This window comes from Ahaetulla prasina, chromosome 3, assembly GCF_028640845.1.
Source record: "Ahaetulla prasina isolate Xishuangbanna chromosome 3, ASM2864084v1, whole genome shotgun sequence".
Classification (NCBI taxonomy): domain Eukaryota; kingdom Metazoa; phylum Chordata; class Lepidosauria; order Squamata; family Colubridae; genus Ahaetulla; species Ahaetulla prasina.
In genome coordinates this window covers 156492958-156514723 of record NC_080541.1, presented here as the reverse complement: position 1 = coordinate 156514723, position 21766 = coordinate 156492958, and the positions used below count along the sequence as shown (strand labels likewise).

The window sequence follows — 21766 nt, the reverse complement described above, 5'->3', positions numbered from 1 at the left end:
ATTTGGAATGAATACAGCCATTCTGATAATAGGAATTACAGCTAGTTCTTATTAAATGACTGCAGCAAACAATGAAAAAATGCTTTTCATATATAAAGGGGCATGCATAAGAGCACAAGCTGCCTACTGTTCTTGTCCTATTGTTTCCTTTCATTATATCCAATTAATATAGTTATTACATACTTATGCTTATATATATGCTTATATATTATATAGTTATTTCATGCTTATGCTTATATATACACTGTGTGACAAAATAAATAAATAAATAAATAAATAAATAAATAAATAAATAAATAAATAAATAAATAAATAAATATGGCCAGTCTTCGCATTGATGACCTTCAGAGATCTGTAAAATAGGGGAAAGCTGAAGTAAAATCATAAGCACAATCGTAGTTTCAATTTGCAACTGTTTCAATTTATGACTGATTTGCTGGTCCCAACTCTGGTCACTAAATAAAGGCTACCTGTATGTTGAATGTACAGCTTGTTTTCAGATTTGCTTGGCATTAACAGTACTTTTATGCCGCAATTATAATTCTGTCCAGAACTCAAAAGCAAGAGTCAGCAAGTCTGGAAAAGATAATGTTCCATACTTGCTATATAGCATCAGACAAAGCAGTGAAATGATAATATGGCTCTTGTTTAATTTAAAATATTCTGGTAAGCAATAAATATATTGCTTAGATGTAGAACTGGAAATAAATCACAATGTTGATCCTGTTTGTAAAAAGAATGGATTGTTATAAGATGAATTCTGTAGCTCTTTCAAATCAATTCTTCTTTATAAAAGAAACCAGAAGCGCCAAGCAAGCAGCTTGGTGAAATATTATAGGAGAACAGGCTGAGAGCAGCAAAAAATGATCTTTTGGCCAGTAAGAGATCTGTCAAAAGGTTGGAATATCTGTAGGAGTCTGCAGAAAGATTTTCTTCAGCTCTGCGAAAAGGGGGAGGAAAATGAGGATGGTTCTGATCTCAGGCTGTATCCCAGTTTTGCATTGCGTAGACCAGGGGTCTCCAACCTTGGCAACTTTAAGACTTGTGGACTTCAACTCCCAGAATTCCTCAGCCAGCTTTGCTTAGGCAGTTCAACTAATTAACAAACAAATCAAACCCTTTTATTTCTTATTTTTCTTTGATAATTGCAGTTGAACCTAAGGAAAAATTCATCTAGCATGGATGGGAAACTTCTGTTCCTCAAGTTATTTCCAAATTAACTCTTCTCAGTATCTCTAACAATTGGTCATATTAGATGGGAATGATGAATTGCCTACAACGTTGAAAGCCTACACTAATGTTGGTTTTTTTTCTCTCTTCCTGCAAATCAAAGAGCAAATTAGAAAGCAGCTATAATTTTTTTAAAAAAAAAAATCCTGGCTTTAGACAAAAGACTGGGTCATCATCTACCCATATCTAATACTGAGTTAACAGCCTCAGTGGATTTTACTTTGAGACCATACCAAAACAAACAAAATAAAATTCTGAAATATTACATTGGAAGACGCAGTATATTGTCTTGTGATTCTTTTGAAAATATTTGATTGCTCCAGTATTTATTAATTGTATTGGAAAATGGTGTTTCAAAACTCCTTCTTTAACCCAAGCAGCAGAGCAGGCTCAAATATTCTGTAAATAAGAATTAAATATGGTTATGCCTACATCAAAAGTTCACATCAGTGGTGGGTTTCAAAATTTTTTACTACTGATTCTGTGGGTGTGGCTTGGTGGGCATAGCATTGCTTAGTGGGTGTGGTGTGGCTTGGTGGGCGTGGCAGGAAAAGGATACTGTAAAATATCCATTCCCTCCCCACTCCAGAGGAAGGTTACTGCAAAATCCCCATTTCCTCCCAATCAGCTGGGACTTGGGAGGCGGAGAATAGATGGGGGCGGGGCCAGAATTTTTACTGCCAGTTCTCTGAACTACTCAAAATTTCCACTACCGGTTCTCCAGAACTGGTCAGAACCTGCTGAAACCCACCTCTGGTTCAGATACTAGACATAATAAAATATAACATAATACAGTTTGATTTTGGTGATTCTCTGCTTTGAACGTTTATATTTTATTATATATTTATATATATATATATTTTCTGAGGTTTTCGCGGGTGTTTGTATGTAGGTCTTTGGTTATTCGGGTTTTCTCCCGCGTAAAATTGGAAGTGTCTTGGCGAGGTTTCGACGAAGTCTCATTCGTCATCTTCAGGCTTCAGCTTCGTGCTTCTGGGAGCAGTGTGTGCAGCTGTTTGTTCCTTTTTAACTGCTAGTGGGAGTTTGAACTGATTGGGTGGAGCTTGGCTGTGCTCTGATTGGATGGGGTTTTTTTGTGCTCTGATTGGATGGGGGTGTGTCCTGTTTGGGTGGGGGCTTGGTTGTGCTCAGATTAGTCTGAGTTGCAGGGGGATTTGAGCTGGTGAGCTGCATTGCTGTTGTTTGGCGTCGTGGTCGTGCTACATCTTCATAGTGGGTGTCAGTCTGCTGCATGTATGCGTTTTGTTCTGGAGATGAGTGTCTTGGCTACGGAGTTGATCTGTGCTGGGTGGTGGTGTGAGAGTGCATGCAGATAGCGGTTTGTGTGTGTTTTCTTCTGGTAGATGGTGTGTCCTAGGGAGCCATTGGGTTTCCTGTAGACTAAGACATCTAGGAAGGGAAGTTGGTTGTTAACTTCTGTTTCCATGGTGAACTGTATTTTGGGGTGTAGGCTATTGAGGTGTGTGAGGAAGTTGTCAAGTTTTTCTTTCCCGTGTGGCCAGATTATGAAGGTGTCGTCTACGTATCTGAGCCAGAGTTTGGGTTTGTGATCAGATTTTTCTAGAGCTTGGGTTTCAAAGTGTTCCATGTAGAGGTTGGCAATGACAGGTGAGAGGGGTGATCCCATGGGTGCTCCTTCTACTTGTTTGTATTTTTGTCCATTATAGATGAAGTATGTGTTGGATAGGCAGTGGTTGGTCAGATCTAGGATGTGCTTGGGGGGGTTATATTTGTTTTGGATAGCTGTCAAGGCTTCTTTGATTGGCACTTGGGTGAAGAGGGATATGACATCAAAGCTCACGAGTAGGTCGCTGGGCTGTAAGTTTTGTTTCTTTATGATCTCTATGAACTGGAATGAGTTTTTTACATGTGAGGTGATGGATTCTGCATAGGGCTGTAGTTGTTTGGCGAGAAATTTGGCTAGGTTTTGTAGAGGTGAGCCTATGGAGCTGACTATGGGTCTAAGTGGGGTTCCTTCTTTGTGTATCTTCAGGAGACCATAGAGCTTAGGGCATCTGGATGATTTCTCTCTGGGAATGATTCTTTGTTGGATTTCTTCGCTGATGGGGGAGGCTTTTATTTTGGATCTAGTGGTTTTTTCTAGGTAGGTGGTGGGGTCTGTGTTTAGGGGCTTGTATGCAGGGTCTTGGAGTAGGTTGGTTAATTTGGTTTGGTAGTCAGATGTGTTCATAACCACCGTGGCGTTGCCCTTGTCTGCTGGTAGGATTATTATGCTGGTGTCTTTTTTCAGGTTAAGTAGTGCTGTCTGTTCCTCTTTGGGTAAGTTGCTTTTGGGTGGCTTGCTGCTGCAGAGGATGTTGGAGATCTCGAGTCTGATTTTGTTAGCGTCATCGGGGTTGATTTTGGTCAGGCTGGTTTCAACTCCGCATATAATGGTTTCGGTGGGGATGTATTTGGGAGTGATTGCAAAGTTGAATCCTTTGGAAAGGACATCGGTTTCAGCTTTAGTGAGGATCCTACCTGAGATGTTATGCACTGTTTGTTTCATGTGTGGCTGTGAAGGGGGAGGGGTTTGTTTCTGGCATTCTTGTAGTCTTCGGAGTTTGTTGGTATGCGTGTCTGTCTTGAGGGTGGTCTGTGTTTCGGCTCTCCAGACGGCAAGTTGTTTGGATTTGTCCCAAAGTGCAGGGTGCATCTTGTTGCTGAGTTTGAGGTGAAGTGTGAGGAGATCTTTGTTGATTTGATCTAGGAGGAATCTTTTTGTGTGAAGTTCATTTCTGATTAAGGCCAATTCTGTTCTTTTTAGGATGCGTTTGGTGGCTGCAGAGTTGGAGTGGAATTTCAATTGGAAGCATTTGGGGATTAAATTTTGATCTCGGCAGTTTCGTAGGAATGCAAGGTCACATAAAATGGAAGCTCTTTGGACTTCTAGTTTTTCATAGGTCCTGGTCAGATGGTGGATTTCCTCCCCGTAGAGGTGCAATATTTGTTTTCTGAGGTTTTCACGGGTGTTTGTATGTAGGTCTTACATACCTTACATACCTACATACAAAGACTTACATACCTACATACAAACACCCGTGAAAACCTCAGAAAACAAATATATATATATATATATATATATATATATATATATATATATATATATATATATATATATATATAATACCATATATAGATAGTACTCAAAGTACGACCCCAGTTGAACTCAAAATTTCTGTTGCTAAGCGAGACATTTGTTAAGTGAATTTTGCCACATTTTACAATCTTTCTTGCCACAGTTGTTAAGTGAATCACTGCAATTGTTAAGTTAGTAACTTGGTTATTAAATGAATCTGGCTTCCCTAATGATTTTGCTGGTCAGAAGATCACAAAATGGGGTCACGACATCAGGATACTGCAACCCTAATAAATACGAGTCAGTTGCCAAGCATCCAAATTTTGATCACATGACCACAGGAATGGTGCAACGGTCATAAATGTGAAAAATTTTCATGAGTCACTTTTTTCAGTGCCATTGAAACTTTGAACGGTCACTAAATGAACTGTTGCAAGTTGAGGAATCCTATATAAATAGAATCTTAATTTTAAAACAATTTCAAGAAGTAGTAAAAATAACAAGACTATAAAATTGCTTTAAAATACTAAAAAACTTGCTTACTAAATGCTAAACTGCTCAGTATATATACAAACACAAATGCAAACTGACTAGGATGAGTGACTGGTGAGGTGTAAACTAAATTATATATTTGAGGGATCCTAAAAGTTAAAGGAGTTCTCCCTCCCTCCCTCTCTCTTTCCCTCTCTCCCTCTCCCTCTCCTTCTCTCTCCCTCCCCCCCATGTGTGTGTGTGTATATGTGTGTGTGGCAGAGAGCTTAAAAGTCTTCTTTAATTCTGCTGAAGTATTTACAATAGCATTTTCCAAGAAGATAATACCAGTAAAAGGAATAACTGTCCTAGCTCCTTTGTAAAACCAGAAGGAATAACCTACTAAAGGATTAGTTAACTATATCTTGGAGCACTATGATGTTATGGCAACCATTTGTTTTCCTGTTCCAGCTGTAGCACACAAAAATGAAAAATGAAAGTAGTTCAACCATGTAATTAAAGTAAAAAGAAGAAGAAGAAGAAGAAGAAGCAGCTACCTACAGTATATTGGGATTCATAAACCCAGGATATGTAATGTATTGCTCCTGAAGAATCTTTTTATAAACAAACATGTTCAAATAACCCAACAAACAAAACCTGCATCTTTGCAACTCCTCTTTGAGGGTTCTTCCTTGATTAAGGGGGGGGGGGACTTTTATTTAGGCAAGCAATTGGTAACATTCAAAAAAAAAAAAAAGATCACAGAGAAAGAAGCCTATTCAGTGATGATTAGTAATAGCAGCTATAAGTTAACTTTGACATCAAAAGTATGATTTTCAATACCAGTTGTGCAGAACATGATCAAGAGAATATTATTGCAGTTGTGTCTAGTCTGATGACTACTAACAACCATCCAGCTGTGTGCTGTGGCAACACAATTGTTAGATCGGGTTTATGTTGAACCTTTTATCTAGGCCCAGTTAAAGACATTCCTGGTTGTTAATATTTTGCTCAGCGCTAGAGCCCTAGGAAGGTTTTATCAAATAATCATTGGACACTGTGGTCAGCCATTTGCTACTTTAAAAATAAAGCATATTACAGCTTTTCAAAGGATGTTTCAAATAAAGCAATCCTCTTTTCTTTGCACAGAAAAGATAGAAATTGTATTTGTGAATGTCACCAGACAGCATTATACTGTAAAGTAGATTCAGGAGGCATTATATCTAGCAACACATCTCTGGCAGTTAAAAGTTTCAGTTTGCCAAGTGAAAATAATAGAAATGGTATTAGGCTTCCCAAGGACTTTTAGTAGTCTTCATGTTTTCTTTGTAAGATTCTTTTAGAAAAATTAGATAATTATTCCCCTTGGGAATCATTTTAATACCGTTGAAGAAAAGTATGTTTTCTGATGTCGATGACGATTTTTTGCTAGCCATTTCTGGGTGGTACAAAATAGTAATCAGGTCTTGAAATATTGTTTCTTCTGTCGAAGAGACATCTAGCCAGTTTCTCTTCTCTTTAGTTATATTCTTTAGAGGGTTTTTTGTATGTTAGAGAAAGATGCATCCTTTAAACAGAATATGCTTTAGCTCTGACTTGTAAACTTTCTGAATCATATTTTTTTAAACAGTAATAGAGAAATAATCTCTAGTTAAGCATAAAAAGACATTTTTGTCTGTCCAATTTTATTCCTGCCGAGGAAAGCAAAAGGTGTATCACTGGGCTCATGTTGCAAAAAATGCTTTGTGATACTCCTGTTTTTTAGACTTTCCATCATTTTTCCTCCAGAATGCGGTATATCATTTGATTAACCCTGATATAACTACTTTAAGTTCTATAGTGTTAGATCTTTATGATACTATGCCTTCTAAGATGAGTACAGGAACAGTTAATACTATTATAGTATTTTGTTCCCCTTTGTTAATTCAAATAAGAACTTGAAATAACATTATATTCTGGCTATTTCCCCAGCCTTTCTATGTTCTTAAATTTTATGTGGACAAAATTGAAAGGAATCATTTAGATCAGGGCTATCAAACTCCTGGCCGGTGGGCCGGATGCATCACGCCATGGCCATGGCCATGCCCGGTTTAGTGAAGGAGGAAAAAATCCCAACATGTCATGTGACGATGCCGTGACGCTGTGAGTTTGACACCCCTGATTTAGATCATCAATTCCAAAATCCAATTCAGTGCAAGAATCCAAGGTATAATGAAGAGTCATGGATGAATCAATTAAAATATATTAAGGAATAAGCATTTACTTTGAAGTCTAAATTAATTGCATCATAGGGTACTAACCTGATAAATTTAAGAACCTTAGAGAACAAACAATTAGACATTAAATGACTTTAATGTCTGAGAAGGAAAATGTGTTTCCTACAGACTAATAAGTCTGCTATTAATATTTGGGAAGATTGTCAACCAGATCATAAAGAGATTGTTCTGAAGAATCTTGAAACCAATGTAGTAATTATCAGAAATCAGCATAGATTTTTTAAAAAGAAAAAAGGCATTATTATACTAATCCGTTTTATTTTTAACTGAATAATTTCTTCAGTAGATTGTGGGAATCTTTCAGATGTAATTAATATATCTTAATTTTACCAAAAGACTTGATAAAATGGCCCATGACGTTCTGGTTAGCAAAGTGTGACATAACAATTAAATGGATGAATTGGATACAAATGTCCAAGAATGATCTCAATGAGGGGTTTCTCTTACACATGCTCCTTGTAGTCCTTGTGCCTGTCTCAGGCTTACTTAAGAGTAAGAAATTTGGGAGAAAATTGTGATCAGTACGCTGTGGTAAGATATGGTTGTTGTCATGTACAAGACAGGGTGAAGCTGTTTCAGAAGACAGGACAAGAAGCAATGAGTTTAAATTACAAGAGAGTAGATTTTGACCACACAACGGAGGAAAAATCCTAAGAGCTGTTCAACAAGGAAACAGACAGTGGATTCTCTTTCTCTGGGAGGATTTGAACAGAAGGTGAACGGCTATCTGTTGTGGATGCTGTAGTAATGGATTCCTACATTGAGCATGGGTTGGTATAAATGGATCTCATAAGCATTTCTGTTTCTTATAATCAATCTATGATGTGGAGGAACTGGAATTGATGTGAAATCAAGACCAGAAGAAACTGGCGGATTCTCAGTGGCTAGATAAGGACAAGTCAAAAGCAAGCAATACACCTGAAAAAAAGCTAATGGATAATGACAAACTGTCTCTTCTACTAAGCCCTAGGGTGGGCAATTATGAAAACTTTACGACCTGTGGACTTCAACTCCCAGAATTCTTGAACCAGCACAGGAATTCTGGGTATTGAAATCCATAGAGCATCAAATTGCCATAATTGTCCACCCTTGCCCTTGAGAATGTTGACAAATGAAGATGAAAGATGCAGAGAATGTTGACATTTCCCGTCTGCTGCCTGATTTGACTTGTGCAAACTGGTTCTCAAGGGATTTAAACATCCATATATAGCTTTTCAGTATATGACAGCTATAGTTCCTTTATTTTTATTCGTGCCTAATTTCAACAAAATATTTCTGATCGCCTGGACCCGATTGCTTATGACCTTAGACCTCGTCCTGGAACGGCTGAGTTCACTTCTGCCATGATAAATTGCTATTCAAATTTCTTTGGCCTCCAGGGTTTGCCTGATGACTGTTCTGTGATTCCTCACTCTCAGCTTGTAAAAGCTTTATTGTTGCTTCTAGCTATAAAAATGGATTCCTTGGCAAATGTGTTGAGGCTTTCAAACATTTGTTCTGACTTTGTATAAATACAGAGATGAAGAATTGCCAGCTTTTTTCAGTCAGGTAGTGGACCGCCTTATATTTCTTGTGGAGCTGAACAGCACCTTCCTTTATTTAGAAAAAGGTTTGGTTTCAAGGCTACTAGTGAAGTTTATTATTCATACATTTGTATGTCCAACACATCTATTCAGTTTCATCTTTAATTGTAAAAACTTCTAAAAGATGTTCCTTTTTGCAAGTAAAATTAATCATTCAATAGCAAATCTGGATCTATACTATAAAGCCAGGAGAGAATTGTAGGATAGAAGAAACAGGAGTGAGAGTGGTATCACTTGACTTCTTTAGTTATACTATAGAATTGCAAGAAACAGAAAATAAAGAGTTTTAAACAAATTAAACCTACAACATCATTTAAGCCAGGGGTGTAAAATTTGCGGCAGCATGCTGTTGTCACGTGACATATCACAACTTTTTCCCCTTCACTCACACGGGGGTGGGCGTGGCCAGCCCGTGACGCATCCGACCCACGGGCCGTGAATTTGACACCCCTGATTTAAACCATGCCTTTCATTATGTGATTAAAGAGCCCGTTCAAAATCAGATTATAAATATATATATTCAATTCAAGATTTTAAATCTGGAATAGCTGTATCTTTCAAATAAAGCAAAATATTTTTTAGTGATGTTCCATTCCCAGTAGATGCAAAGTTGTTCATAAATCAGTAGAATTCAAGTTTTCAGGATATAAAATCTACTTTTACATTTTAAAATCTAAGCATGTATTTCTCTTCCTCGAATAATAATGAGAAGAATTATGATGTGAACAATACACCAAAGCAGGATGACTATAGAACAAGTTCAAACATATCTGACAGAGTCTCTTCCAACATTTCTGACATTAAGAAATTGAGTTCTTGAACATCTACCGTGAGGCCAAATATATTTATTGGATTTGTTTTTTCTAATGATAATCAGATTCGTATTTAATCTTCTTTAAAACACAAACACATTAATTTATTAAAATAGGCTATTCCAATTATTTGTTCCAAAGTTGTTACCAGTTTTTATCTTGATTATACTTGGTAAACTTTCTAGGAAAATAATCTGTGGATGTACACTTATCTAAAATGCTTTGCAATGATATTATTGTAATGGTTGCTGTAGCTGCTAGTACAGCAGTCTAAGATCTGTGCTTTAACTGGATAGTTTTAAGCAACCCAAGCTTAAATATAATAAATTTTCCTTAGAATATTTTGATCTTTATGACATTATAATTTAAATAAGCTGATCTAGGATATTAAATTTCTGCTTGAGTGCTCCCAAAACAGGATTTACCAGTCATTTTCCAATTATGGTTACCTAAGGTCAATTTTTCTCATGAATAAAGATTAAATTTACATTTCCAACCCTAATGTCCTGCAGTGTTTAATGTTGGAGAAAACTCTGAATTTTAGCTAAGTGAGGAAATAAGCCCCATTTCAAAAATGGTAACTTTCTGGTTGTGCTCATAATCATTCTTATGATAAATCATTTGAATTCCACAGAGGGATAGGAGTCCAAATACAAGCCTGATAATCAAGTTGAACACCAGGAAAATGAATGGCTTCTGTTGCCATGACATCTACAAAGCTTTATACGAGAAGCAAAGCTAATTTCTGAGGTGTATTTATTGTCACTTGGTCAATAGACAGTTTTGCCATTTTGTTTGCAGAACTCTGAAGCAATTGGAAAATATTTTGAACATTTAAAGGACAATTTCACCACATTTTTTTTAATCAATGAAAATCAGGAAAATGCAAATGAATTTCTTCGCTTGTAGTTATAGGATCTATTTAAATATAAATTCTTGAAAAACAATGAACAGAATTTATTCAAAGCTGCTCTACCATTACTGAGCTTTTAGACTTATTCAGGTGAGGCAAAATTTTCATATTTTATTCAGAATCTGATTTTTAAATCTTGCACAAATGATTACTTCTACTTTTCTTTGATTTGTTAATTATGATTATTAAACTGGATGATAACTCTGTAATTTTGTTGTTTTGGGAATTATCTGATTGTTTTAAAAGTTTTAAAAAGTTATTAAGGATTTCTTGAATCCAGAATTTAGGTTATTCAAGGCAGGTCTCCACTAGATTGGTTTCTGTCTCTCCCCCTCCCTTTTGTTTTTCCTCCTGAAATGCAAATATTTAGCATAGCAAATCAACAGTATTTGTATGGTTTAATAAATATTTTGTTGGCTAGGTTATTTATAGTCTAATGGCTGCATATTGTACTGAAGGAGTCCTGTTTGATGTTTTCACATTTGGATTGGTTTCACGTACCTAAGGACAAGCTGTATGTCTTTGCCTGCTCTACCTTGATGAATCTGCAAAAGTTAAATAAAATTGGAAAGCAAAAAAAAACCCAAAAAAACCCAGGAGAAATGACAAATCACTTTCATGGTGTTGCTATAAATTACTTGGATATATGCTTATGGCCAGGAGTCAAGCTTCGCTAGAAGGAGTTGTAGATCTGTAAATAATTTCATATGTGTCCTGGAGCAACTCCAGCAATCTTGCAGTGATGTGAACAAAATTTAGGTGCCTGACAATCTACTCGCCCTTATGACCAATTGTAGAGACCTCCCTGTTTTCCCACTGCCTCATTGGCTTCCTTGGTCCTACCTTCTATCACTGGAGTCCCCACAGGTCTTAGGCCTGCTTCCTACTTAATTGGGTCCCACACCCTTAAGCCTCTTCTCTCTCTTTCTGTCAAGTTTCACTTCACTTACCTTTTCAGAAGATTGCCTTTGGGAAGAAGAACTGTCTGATCCGCCAAATGGCCTTCCTATACAGAGGTTGCGTGGTGCCATCCAGAGATGGGCACCATTTGGGGAGTGGCTGCAGTTATCAGAATGCAATTGCAGCCTCTCACACAATGATGTCCATTTCTGGGACACCTCCACATGGCCACTATAGAGAAAAGCCATGTGGCAAATCATAGGTTCCCTTTCTTAAAAGTGATCTGTGGAAAAAGAGTGAAGTGAAGCGTGATGGAATAGGGAGGAAGTCCAAGGCTGTGACACCTAGCAGGGTGGGAAGTGGAGCACAGGGTGCCTCAGGAGGTTTGGGAGACCCTGTGTGAGCTGGGAAGATGTTGCATTATGGGTCTGAACTTACATCAGGCCTCCCAGGGCCTACCCCACATCCTCTGAGGCTCTACATAATGACCTGTTGGTCACATAATGACTGCAACTTGGAGAGGAGGAATTGTGGTCATTAAGCAAGACGATCACATAGGCATCTCACTTTACAACTACCATGACTTACAATCATAATTCTGGGCTTAGTTGTGGTCATAGGTTGAGGACTACCTGTATGCTAAATACATGGTAATATATACAGAAATATGTAGATGTATTCCACTTCTTTCCTTATTCTGAGTTGCTCTCTGCTGCATTAGATTGTTTTGGGAGGACTGTCAGCTTATCAAACTGTTTTAACTTCCTGTACTTGTTAATATGCCATTTCTGTACCTTTGGTAGCGGTAATGATTTCATGCACAGTGAGATGTCTACTATTTAAAGGGTAACAATTGCATTCAGTCTTGTAATTGGTATAAAATATATTACCTACTAAATTGTACTTTTCTAGCAGTTGGTGTAGCAAATAAAACAGCAGTAAATCAATACTAAATTTCAAATGTGCTTTGGTATGACCACAAGCACATTCTGGTTTCTTGCTGATGTTTCTGACTCCTAATTAGGAAGGACTGATTTATGTGATATGTACTTTGTCACTAAAGGATTCTTTCTTTAGTAAAGAAAAAAATATTTCTTGGGTTGATGAATAAATAAGCATATTATAATAAAATGCTCTAGCTATTCCATGCCTCCTAATGTACAATTTTTGTTCTATTGGCATTGTCCTATAATCTCCAACCAAGCTCTAGTGTTATATTTATGGAGTTATTATTTATTTATGTAATTTATACAGCCACCAATCTCACTATCATGTCTGATAGGTGTACAATGACTATACATCTATAGGCCTGGTGTGCAAATCCCAGTCCTGAAAAGTTGCTGGAGGGATAAACTATCAGCTGAGAAAATAACATAACGAATGGTAAATAATAGTGAATAGAGTAATTATAGTGAACAAGTCAGCTCAGATTGTATTGACTGTGCTGATAATACAGAGAAGGAATGCTTTCAGAATCAGTTCTGCTCAAAGGTAGAGAAAACTGCTGCTGTCAATTTATGTAGGGACAGGTTTTTGGTGCAACTTTTGTATGGAAATTAGGCTCTTACTCTGACTTCACTTTGCTGGAATTAAGTTACCAGTAGTCAAAATTTTTGAAATCCTTGAGATCCAGGTCAGTGTATCTCCCATGGGCCTGCCTGTAATCATCTTTCATTGCTATCATATGCCTTTCATCAAAGATACAGTGGTACTTGATACTTACTGTTAATTGGTTCCAGGAGGCACGATGAGTACCAAAAACGAGAAGAACCAAACAAATTTTTCCCATAAGGCATAATGTGAGTCACAAGGGAACTGACACTGATATGTTGTAGTTTGTTTGTTGAGTATCAAACAAATAATGAGTACTGGGACAAAAATTTTGCATCAATATGTGCTATGTACCAAATTCGATGAGTAGTTGAGTTCCGAAGTACTACTGTATTGTTATCATATGAGCAAATGAATGAGTTTTGTAGACAATGAATTGCCAACGCTCTAAATTTAAACTTTGGATCTTTTAGATTGAGTAACATTATGTAGCCTTCTAACAATCTCATTTTTTGGAAGTGCCTAGACATTGCAGAGACTTCTCTTGAGCCCACTTTAATGTACCAATATCAGCTTTTTTAGAGAGACCAACAAGTTTGGCAGTTTCAACTACAAGGAGTATACGTGGCCCTGCTAGTTAGATGTCAAAACACGGCATCGTGTCTCAGTAAATTATTTAGGGACATGGGATGTAAACTAATGTTGTCAGTCTTATGAAATCATCCATCCAGATGTCCCAAAAGTGCTTTTCAAGAGGCAACTGGAGCTTCTTTACTTCTTGGATGAGAACTAAAACTTTTTCAAGGAAAAAACAAAGAAAGCTCAGTTGCCTTTTGAAAAGCACCTTTGGGACAACCATGAACTGGATGATTGAGAATCTAGATAGACATTCACCCAGATGGTTACTATAGATGATTAAGAATCAGTTAAGAACCCAGACATCACCCACAATGTAAACTAGGTCAGCAGCATGAAAGTACAACATGAGATAACAAGAGACTCTTAATATTCTTATGAAATTACTGGTAATGAAATTGGCCAATTGCTGTTTCAATAAAGCTTTTGTGCCAGTATGATTTGGAGATTCTGTTTATCTTATACTTAATATTGCTTGGATAGTCATAACAAGTTCACCCACCAAGATAGTTGCAACAGGTTTCATTACTGCAGTTGCTTGCCTCATGGTTATGGCTGTGCCTTTGCATATGAATTATAGGTTGTCAGGTGGAGAGATAACCAAATAGATCTTCAAACAATAAAACTGTCCTTGATGCAAATCTGGATTTCTACATGGTAGGATGATAGCAGATTCCATTGGGATAATGGGAATTAATTTTTCTAATATTTAACAAACCATTATAATTTCATGCTTGCTGTCAACTGAATGCTTTTCTGGATTCCTTTTTCTAGCACTTTGTTTAGTGTTGTTCTAGTTGTACTGACAGGCATGTTCAATGAGTAAGAGGAAGAAGCCCCAATGAACATGGAGTCTCTTGAGTAAATTTTAAGGGCTGCTGTAGTTAGTATGAGACGTTTTGGGTAAATGCCATGCTTTTCATTCTTTTAACATGCTCTTCAGCGAAGGGTTGCTCCAGTGAACACGTATTTGTTATTTTCCTATAAATTTGATATTGGATTTTTTCCTACATATCCTACATTTTTTCCCTACATTTCAGAAAAATGTTTATCTGTTTTGTATTCCTAATTTGTAATTGAATCCTATTCAGGGTTTCAGAATTCTTCAGTTATGTGCCTTATGTTTTCAGAATGCCAGGGGAAAATCATGATATTTGCAACATATTAATAAAGTTGGTAGTTTCAATTTTGAGTGAAAGTCTAGAGTCACCCAACGTTAAATAATATTAGGATTTGTTTATGCCATGGCATGCCATAGGAATTCATCTGTTCTGTTTTTTAACCAGATATCTTCCTTGGATTTAGAGTTGCTGATTTGGATAAACCAGAAGAAAAATCAACCATATTATGCCATAACATTAAAATTATAGCCACAAAACTGAACCAGATTTTGGATTTTTCTGCTCCTGCCTCTTATTTCATGAATTAACTCTTCAATAACTTTGAACTTCTGGTGATTTCAACATTTAGCATTTGTGGCATTTGGTTGTCCATTTATGGATTGTGGATTTTTTTTAAACACCATGAAGTTTGTTGAAGGAGGAGATTAATCAGTATTCTGAGGAATGTAAATAGAGATGCTTATGTCTGAAATCTGTAGTTGAATCCTAAATTCTGATTAAAAATGTATCAACTTTAATATGCTTTGGTAGAGGAGAATATTTGTAGCTCAGGGTTGAAATCAGTAGTGGGTTCTACTTACCTTCGCTACCGGTTTGGAACCGGGAGCACGTGCGCGCTCACTTCGCTCATGCACGGCGCTTCTGCTGGGCATGAGCAAAGGTTCTGTGCATGCACAGAGTGTCCGTAATGATGCCTCGGCGGGTGAGCGGAGCCTCCCACCGCTGCCACTACCGGTTCACCTGAACCCGGGCGAACCGGTAGAAACCCACCACTGGTTGAAATGAACTGTCCTTGGTGCTCTCTGAGCTTGGTTATTTTCTTGCAGATGTTTCATTGCCCAAGCTAGATAACATTAGTGTTGTGATGTTGTTACCTAGTTTGGGTAATGAAACATCTGCAAGAAAACAACAGACATCTCATTTAATGTTTTTTCCAAACCCACTTGGACAGAGGTTTATTGATCCAATTTGTAAGGAACCTTCTCCCCTGCAAAGTAAGTTCTACTTTTCTCTATTATTTGGATCAGTATAATTCTAACTCATTAGAATTTCAGAGTCAAAAAAGAAAGTATGAAATAGTAAATTAGTTAATCTCCTTTCCTAAAGATAAGACTTATCTGTCAAGTAAAATAAGATTCTCTATACAAGAACAGTCTAGGGGAATAAAATAAGCCTTGGCAACTAAAAACAAACAAACCAAATTCAATACTAAGAAAAGAAAGGATTAACATAAATGAGGTTAATGCTGTTGTTGCTTTAGAAACTTAGACTTAGCTAGTTGGAAAAAAGTCCCCCCAAAAAATGTTAGGCTATCAAACACTTTGTTTCTGTGTTTGATGATTTGTATAATGCCCCGGTGTGTGTGGATCAAGTGCTCCTTCACTTCAAAAGTTACCACTGTACCATTAAATATGCTCTCTCTTTTTATGTTCAATACATAAAGTCTGCATGCCACAAAGAAAGGCAGTAGAAAAATAAGGCCAGCTGATAAAATGTACTCTGTGGGCATTTTATAAATAAATTCCCAAGTATCCTTTACTCCCTTGTTCAAGTGAGCAATACAGATCTGCATTGCCTTTGATTTCTAAACTTTTATTAAGAGCCACATTATACTGCTGGAAATGTATGCAGCTTTCCACCTCCACAAAACAATTCTAAGAATGTAGTGACTTAATCCAATTACACTGCTCCTGCCTTTGATACTTAACAGCTACGTACATAGAGCTCGGCAGCCTTCCCACACCATTTTTTCCCCGCTCATGAGATTTTTCTTTAATAAAGGAAATGATACTGCTTTCTTTTAAAGAAGCTATTCTTGTTTGCATCATGTCTGAAGAAAATGACTGTGGACCAAGGAGATCATTTAAAGATTAGCTCTTGGGCCAGGGATTCAAGAGTGTAATTAATGCTTAGTCAGTCAGTGAATCTCTATTACTTAAACACAGCCTTGAAAGAGGGCTAGAAGTAGAACGAAGGGAGGAATAGTAAGGAGAGATTATAGGTGAGAATGAGAAAGAATGCTTATGGACAACCAGTGTGCGGTGTGACATTAAGATTTGCACTGAAAAACTGGTTGATAAACTGGTTGGGATTAGATATTATAGTAAATTAGGGCTCGTGTAACTGATTCATTGAATAAACCAGAGTTGGCTGGGTTCACACATTGCACTATACCATAAACCAAGGTTTAAAATTTACAAATTTTATTTTCACAATTTATTTAAGGTTACCCCAGGCCATGTTATGATTTAACATTATTTGTGTGTCTTCACTGACCAACACCAGGGAATTTTTGGTCAACTTCTATTTATACATGGCTTTGAAATTTATGGGATAAATTATCGGATTGTTTGGACCTTGCAGCAACTGTTGATATCATTGATAATGGGGTCCTTCGGAATAAGGTTTCTGAATTGAGCAGCAGGGACATTTAGTGGCTAATTCCATACATTTATGGAGTGGCAGGTAATATTCTAATGATTTCTAGAGTAAAAAATTTTATCAGCACATTCCTCAGTAGGGATGGGTAGGAGCTACTAGATTATGTCCATTAACACTTTAGTCCAAGATTAATATGCGGTCTACTTTTCATCTAATATATTTGATACTGGAATGAGTTGTTAGGAATGAATAATCTTTTGAGACAGGAGGAAGAACCAAGCCTAGATGTCGGTCTGATAAAATCTGAGTCCAAACACCAAATGTAATTTGAGAAAGCATTTTACAATTTTACCCTTCCTAAATTTTCTGGCAGGGTAAAGGCAAGGAAAGTGGAAGCACTTTCAAACGTACAAGATTTTCTTACTGTTACCTTACAATTAAATTAGTATTAGTTTTCATAATTTGGGTTTTCTGGCCTGACCTGCCTTGAAGGATTGATAGGACATTCTGAAGCAGAGTTAGACAAGGAAATGGATACCAGCCCAAATAACTGAGACTCAGTGAAAATAGGAGACACTGTTTGCAGATGATTCTGACTGAGTGGCATTTATTGTATTTTGCATAAGGATATGTTTCCACTAAAGGATGGCTATACTGAGGGTACCTTATGGTCATTAAAAATACAATAGATGCTCCCCGGATAGCCAACAAATCTTTTATCTGCTTAATTTGATGTAACCAATTATGGTGCTAACTCTGAGGTACTTCTGTAACAGGTGTTCATTTTCTGATAATCTCCCACTTAAATAATTGCAACATGTTGTGTGTAAAATTCCAGGAACTTCAATTAGATCAAAGTAGAATGTTAGATTATTAATGGGGACTGGTTGATATGCTCACAGTATGCTAGCATTTTTCCATCTGCACTGGCTGTGTGATGAGCAATAAGAGTAATCTTGAGGAACAGCAGGAAGAGCTGCAACCAAGACAACAGTCAGGCAAAAAAAAAAAAAAAGGAAAAAAAAGGAATCTGAAGCAGAGATGTAATTTGGAAAGTGTCCAGGGATGACCTTCCCTAGTTCTCTTGAAGGTAAAGGGTGGGAGAGGGAGGCACATTCACACATGCAAAGTTTTGTGAGGCTAATTTTATAATAAAAGTAGTATTAGCATTTGAAACTTTGGTATCCTAGTCTGGCCTACCCCAAAGTGCTGACTGACTGTTGATCCATTTTATGACTCAATTTATGATTTATTTATTTCTTAAATTTATATGCTGCCCATATCTCTACTAAGCGACTCTGGGAGGCTTTACAGTGCTAGTTTCAATTTTCCAAGCCATATTGATTTAGGTATACTGTATGTTATCTGAACAAATATATCCTTCCAAAATTACCCATTCTTATCATATTATAGGTAGTCCTTATTTGACGATTTGGTTGTTAAGTGAAGCAGTTGTTAAGTAAAACCATATCTGTGCTTATGATTTTATTCAGCTTCCCTTTGCTTTACAGGCCTGTGAAGGTCATAAATGCACGGATTGGTCTTAAAATCACTGTTTCACCACCATTGTCGTTGCAAACAGTCATTAAATGAGGTAGTGGCTTAATAAGGATTACCTATAATTTTGGGGATCCTTTAAATGAGAAAGGAGAGTGCCTCAAAACATAGACCCTTTTCTGTATTACTTTCTCAACATTAACCCTGAGTTATTTTTGGCACCAGGTTACTTTGGACTTTCTCAATATTTTATTCTTGCTATGTACTTTATTTTCTGGCTGATTTAATTAATTCAATTGTATATAAATTTATTTAATCAAAGTAGCATTAAAGGAGTATTATTTACCTAAGTTGTATCTTATTTTTTAATTTCTATACTTACAAGATAATTTCATTGAGCTGCTAGGAATGAAATAAATAACTGAAATTGATGAGAAAAAGCATCAGGAATGTCTCAGACAAGTTAAGCAAAGATTGTAATAAAAACATATTCTGAATGTATTCAAATTGGTGGGAATTCAGTGTGCATACCTTTGGCTTTTTTAGTGCCTTACATTCATTTGGCAAATATCATTTGTTATATATTGTGTAAAAAGGAACAATGATTCTCCATGAACTAGGTAGCTAAGAATGAAATATATTGTTTATTTGGATTAGGAATTCAAGAATTCTGAATGTACGATTTTGCTTTGTAGCTTAAACTCTGGAAGGAACTGCATTAGAAAGCAAGGCTCTGTCGATTTTCCTCTGTTTTTCCTTTGTGTATCCTCCCAACAGGTTTTGAAAGCAGTAGAGTTGTGAGTTGTGGCTAAGGGACTTTTGTAAGTGAAAATAGCAAGGATCATCAGGATTAAATAAACCTCCCTTTTGTTTGTTACCTTGAAGGTTCGGGTTGTAACAAAGTGCTTGGAGTAAAGCTTTGTCAGCATAACTACCTGCCCAGGTGTAGTTTTTATCTAAGAAAATAAATAGTCATCCTTAGAAACTTTGGAATTTAGAACAAGTGGGGTACTGGGAATCTCAGGAGAAAACCGGCAGAAGCCCTTTTTAGAAATGGGTTGTATTATGTTGAAGCCAATTGTGGGCACTTGCACAGCTTTAGGCCTTTTGAGAATTGGACGTTCAGATATTTGAACATTTTGCTTGGAGTGAATCCATCAAAACCCTTTTCTTTCAAAACAGAGAATAGAAGCAAAGCCAATCACATAGCGCAGTCTTAGAGAAGATAAGGTCCCTTGAGGCTCAACTGTCTGCATTAAAGAAAAAAGAAATAAGCTGGCTAAATGCAAAAGCAAGTTAACTTCTAATGCAATTTTCAGACTCCATTAACTTTTAAAATGCCCATTAATTTAATTTTATTTCCAAGGCAAAAAGGCAGTGTGGAAAAACAGTTTAAATCAAGTATATTATCTAGGAAACATAAAATGAAGTAAATAAATTACATCTGATATGTTTCAGGATATGAAAGTGAACAAAGAATAATGGTTATTTAGTTCTGACATCAATTAACCTGCAAGATTTTAAAATGTATTATAGCATCGTTTGACTTTTAAATATTGTAGTAACTTTTAGTAACTTAGCTAAAATAACTTTAATTGAAAGTTAGATTTTGGTATCGTAATTCAACATATGCACATTTTCCACAAGTACGTTTATATCAGAAGATTGCATTAACATGCTTAAATGAACAAATTCTGCTGGCAGAGGAATATTTTTGCATGGAGATAGACTGCCTTGAGGCAATATTTATTAAAAAAAATTCCTGAGGAATATGACTTGAATTCAAAATGACCTCCTGAGGCATATACATTAAGGCATATTTAAACATTAACAAGTTGTTGACTTATCCAGGAATTATCTTAAAAATAAAAGTTTCATTGATATAATTAACATAAAGCACAAAGGGGTTGAAATTATTTGTGATGTGAGGGAATATCAAATTCTAATTACTCAGGGAAATTAGCAGTTGGATTTTAAAATGGAAGAAATTACCTCATGCAGAGTAAAAAGTAAAATTAGGTTAAAATAATAACATATAAAAATAAATAACGGCAGTATAAATTATAGACAGAACCAAACTAGTTGGCACATTTCTAAATAGAGCTTAAAGGAGCTTTTCCTAGTTCCGTTATCCATCAGCTTGAGCTCCATTTCTCTCCCCCCCCCCCACATTCCATTATAGTAACCTGGATAAGAGCATCACTAGTGCAATGAAAAACGTGAATGAATTTAAGCAGATGAGTTAGGATTTATGGAGTTTAAGGTAAAGGAAAGAAAGAGGAGTAAAAGGAAGAGAAGTTTGTTGGCTGGGGGAAAAAACCCAAAGCTACCCTTGTAGGAGCAGAATAAAAAATTGGAACGGAGCAGACACAACATTGAATGACAGCAATGCGTGGGGAGGAACTGCCTGTGGCTACTACTGCTGCAACAAAATGGAGATAATGGTACAAGGTAATTAGTGATATTGTCACATATTGGGTAGGCTAATCTTAACAGTATAGAGAGAGTTCTCGACTTACAGCAGTTCATTTAGTGATCAAAGTTACAACGGCACTGAAAAAAGAGACTTACGACCATTTTTCACACTTACGACCGTTGCAGCATCCCCATGGACACATGATCAAAATTCAGACGCTTGGCAGTGTCCCAGGATCATCTGAACGCCTTTTGTGACTTTCTTACAAGGAAGTCACAGTAGGGAAGCCTCATTCACTTAACAATCGTGTTAGTAACTTAACAGCTGTAGTGATTCACTTAACAAATGTGGCAAGAAAGGTTGTAAAATGAGGCAAAAACTCACTCAAAAAAAGTTTCTCTTAGCAACATAAATTTGGGCTCAATTGTGGCTGTAAATCGAGGACCAACTGTAGATATTCCTGTCCCAAATCTCTGTCATGTGCCCATTAATTATACTATGGTTCCTGGTTAAGAAATAGAGCGAGCAGTATCTGTATTAAATGGAAGCAGGATGTACGCCAGGCATTTTTTTTTTACAAGTTGAGAATTGTTAGATGTGAAAAGTGTGTGTGTGCATGTGTGTGTATGCACTCGTGTGCACAGAATAATTTAGAAGAATTCAGCGGATCTGAAATTACATTAAAAAGCAATTAAAATGCAATCCTAAACTGCTTCTTCCTCAGAATGTATATCCTACTAATTAGTCATCACAATGCATACCTTCTCATTAGTCATATTTTAACCTCGCAGTGAATAAACTTCCAATTAAACGCAGCAATTTTTCCTCAGAAAGGATTTTTTCTTTTAAAAAAAAAGTATGTATAAATAGGCTTCATT

The 21766-nt window shown here is 36.6% G+C and overlaps 1 protein-coding gene across 2 annotated transcripts in view; it reads left to right on the top strand.

Moving 5' to 3' along the window:
- AK5 (adenylate kinase 5) overlaps positions 1–21766 on the top strand; it is a 124081-nt gene that overhangs the window by 36028 nt on the left and 66287 nt on the right. The gene's annotated exons all lie outside the window — the stretch shown is intronic.